Below are 4,429 nucleotides of genomic sequence, written 5' to 3'. Positions count from 1 at the left end.
AAAAAAAGGTCAAGTGCGAGACGGTTATTGACACAGGATTTCTTGCAAATATGCTAGAGAAAACAAAAATCGGTTGGGTTATAAATTTATTTATATTCTGCCTGGTGACGGACAGTCTGTCTTCCTGCCACAATTTAACTTTTAGCGGTATCTCTTTTCCTCAACTGCAATGTGACTTCAAGAGGCAGCGGTAGCTTCAAAACTTTAAAGCAGTTTATCTTCGTCACTTTTTATTATTCAGATAAAGGCAAAATTACCTTCGTAATATTTTTTTTATGATCTATCCGATGGACTTAATACTTTTTAAAACCCAGTCTTTCCCTTATTAATACTATCGCCCATCTCCCACTACCGCAACACGTTTATTCCGAAGCAATTATTTCTATGCCGAGTATGAGAGTTAATTAACTCGAATACCATATCTTTGCTGATTAACCTTGTCTTTAAACTCGGTTTATATTACGAATAAATTACAACTTGCCTCAATTATTCTGATTCAGGATAAGGGTGCGTAGTAAAAGGTCATTTGTGGTTTGTCATTGGTGTCTTATGAAGATTCTTGTATTAAAGATTATATTGTTTTTCCAAATTTCTAATATTCAAGAAAGGCTATTAAGCAGCACTTTTTGAACGGGGCCTATTATATTTATAGACAGCTCCTTGTGTCGCCCGCTTTACACTGTGCTTTTTAAAAATATGATCATTTTGGGAATTGAATTTTGATCGTTCTTGCTATTATATTATGATTGAATCTACTATGAAATACATCTATATATGTGTATATACAATATATATTTGGATATGACTGATCATTTTGAGCCAGCTGACGTTCTACCTGTACTTTTGAACAAAAAAATTATTAAAATGCGTTTAATGTTCAAAACAATTTAAAGTCCACCTGATGTTAATTGAGACAGATTTTCCTCGGCCCGTGTTGACTTTTTAATCCGTCAAAAGTTAAAAGTTTAAAAAAATATTATTATACCTAAACGTTTTTAAAACTCTAAACAAAACAAGTAATCTAACTATCTATGTCAATACTGTGGAACGATTTCAAAAAGCCCAAAAATTCTATTAAAGTTCCGCCAGTGCCTATAAAATCACATTGGAATATCGGCCAGTGTTCGTTCAAAAAACAACGAAAAAAGAATAAAAAGAGGTGCTGTCATAAAAATCCTTTGGTATCCACATTTGATTTAGTGTTTCCGATTCTAACTGAATAAAAATGTTGCACGCTTGTGTAAGTCGGCTGTCAAAGGGCCAATTACTTTGTGTGGAATTTGTAACATTGAAGGCGCTGTAAAAATGTTTTGACAGTGTTGTCAAGTGTTTTGATAGGTTGATGCTGACCTGTTTCAGCAATTATAGAACTCGACTTTTTGTTAACTATTTTCCGTCATATTGCCTGACCTTTTTTGGTCTCTAACTTTTGATACTTTCTTGTTTTTCGGATGGGAAATCATCAATTGTCCCCTTCCACTATTGGTTGAGTAGAACAGAGTGTCAGACTTCTACTGACTAAAACCCACCCATGTTCCTTCGTTTGCCTTCCGTGAGTGTTGTGGGTTCGATTAATGAGTAGGACAAACCTGAGTGATCCACGATAGCTGGCCCCGAATCTTTGTGCCATTTTACATGAATTGAGTGTTTGTGAAATTCCCTGCAGCACAAGAGCGACCTTTTTTTTTAAAGAAAAGACAACACAAAATAGATATTTCTTATGCAAATAATAAACAAAAGTAATTAAAACATTTCTTGGAATGAAATTCTGTACCAAATATCAATTCAGCTTTACTTGATTTACAACCTCAAGTCGTTTTATAACGATCATTGTATCTGTTAATGTACGCACAATTGCCAATGTTTAAATACGGCAATATATCTTTTTAAAACGGACAAACCTTTATTTTATGGCGTGAACAATATGTCAGAATTGTTGATAATATTAATTGATGTGTGAGGCTTTCAGATATTTCCTCTCCGTACAATTTACAGGCGCGCAAATGATTTTAAATTGTACGTTTAAATGAGCAACGAAATGTATGCGAGTGTTTTATGTGACTTGTTCATTCATTTTTTAACTTTGGTCCTACCAATTTGTATTAATTCTGATGATAAACAACATGGTTATGATGTTCTATTAGGATATACCATAGAAGATCTAATGCCTTGGCCCCGTTTTTTGGTAATGCGAAAACCTTATCGGCCTCCTTGCTCTTACTGTCTAAACTAATGAAAAGCAATCGGCTAGGTAACAAATGAACCTACATATGCGGTTACACAACCTCGATTTTATTTACTGTTGTTACAGTTAAAATGTCTCGTTACAACGGTTTATGAAATACAGTCTGGCAACAGAAGGACCCCTACAATGACATTCGCAGAAGGGAATTTTTTAACTCTATAATCGGCTCACTTTCCACCAAGTTATACAAAAAGGCAGATACCATTTTCGCCCACAAAACATGGGACGAACAAAGTGTGGTTACACATAAGTGACGTAACATCGCACCTAAGTGATATTTACGGCTATCGCGTACATTCTACCTGTGTATGCACTTCGCAATGAATTAGAGCTTGCAACGGCCGCTAGATTCATTGCCGTGTCGACAGTAAACTGTGATGTTAAATTATTTAAATAATGGATTGTGGTCGAAATGGCTTTGTGTGGAATTTTTGGGTTAGAACTAAAATTTTTGTACATTTTATTTTAGTTAGAACTGTTTTGTATCATACCAGGTTAGTTAGTTATGTGTATTTGCAAAGCAGCTGATATGGTACACATCCCTCCTTTTCTCCTTCTTTTCTGGTAAAATTCCTTGATGAATTGGATTTACAAAACACTACAAAAAAAAATCAAATCGGTCTAGCCGTTTAAGAGGAGTTTAGTGCCATACACACATGCAGTATAATTGGACACAGGGTATCCCAAAAATCAACGCCAAGTCGAAAACTAGTGGAAGGCCAAGTCTTGACGGGCAAAAAGTGCTTAAACATTTTTTTTACATTTTTATGGTAATTTTTGGGACCAAGATTTAAAATAGTTTTGGATCTAGTGTTGATTTCCGGAGTATAAATATACAATTCAAATTCAGACACAACTTGAACCCTTGACTTTTGGTTAATATATTAGCATCAGTCATCAGTTGATACCGTAACCGAAGTGTGATTAAAGCCGCAAGAAAATAAAAAAGATTATCAATACAAGATTCATATATTCATAACAAAACAATATTAAAAAATAAACATATCCTAAATATTACAAATACTGCTGTTGTCTTCTAGTTTTCTATAAAGATTTCAGTCATATTAACAAGCCGGTTTACGAAGCCAGGGACCACCACGTCGTAAAGTAAAACTGGTGTAGTTGTAGAGCGAGACAGCGCACTACATCACTGACACTGTCTCACTTCCACATCTCTGACAGTTTTACTTTAAGACTTGGTGGTAGGCTCTTAGCCAAGTTTGAACTATATAATACAAAATAAAGTACGTTTTATTTTTAGGAAGAGACGTCATATAAGTGTAGTCAAACTTGACAATAGATATATACACCGTGATTTTTTAGTCGTTTTACAAAAGCAGCCCCGTTCATGTATCCAATGACTACTGAACACGTTCATGATAAAAAAATAGGTATTTATGAGATTTGAATAAATTTAAAATGCAATTTTTATTCAATATTATGATGCAATTCCTAGTTTTTTAGAAACAACACTGTTGCGAGCGCAGTCCGAGCCTTGTAACAATGGTGAGGAGCGCGGGCGGCGGCGTTTTTATCATTTTTAAGAATATATTTCAGATTTCTCTTGTTTAATTTTTCTTCGTACTTATTATCTTAGTTGATGATAAAAAAATAATAATCGAGCCTAGGGGTATTTTACGTCGGATACATGAACTGGGCTACTTTTGTAAGACGACAAAAAAATCACCGTGTATATTACCTACATAGGATCTAACTAGATTAATGCATTTCTAGATTTTCTAGCTTGTAAACTTTTTACAGACGCTTTTATAAATCAGCTTTTTTTTTTACAAATAGTCTGTCATCCCAGTCATCCCAGTCCGTGATCCAGTCATAATAAATTCAAGTATTTTCTTAATAGCCTTACAAAATAATTAATATATACTGCTTCTATCATACTTTAAAAAATACTCTTTCAATTGCATACCTTTTTACATAATAACGTTGCTCTAACATAGATGTCTAATGCAAGTCATGTATTTAAACACGCAATATTTGTGAAAAATATACATTTTCTTGAAAACAGTAACAGTCCTAAATCTTCTTATTTGAGCACATGGAATTATGACACTGATTAATTTATGAGATACCAATACATGTTTTCGTAGTAGAACATTAATGCGTTTCACAGCTAGTACAGAAATGCAAAAAAAAAACAAGTTTTTTTTTGTTAAATTACGAATG

Source organism: Trichoplusia ni, chromosome 6, assembly GCF_003590095.1.
Source record: "Trichoplusia ni isolate ovarian cell line Hi5 chromosome 6, tn1, whole genome shotgun sequence".
In the NCBI taxonomy this organism is placed as follows: domain Eukaryota; kingdom Metazoa; phylum Arthropoda; class Insecta; order Lepidoptera; family Noctuidae; genus Trichoplusia; species Trichoplusia ni.
The sequence above is the reverse complement of the archived record's forward strand: the minus strand, read 5'-3'. Positions refer to the sequence as shown.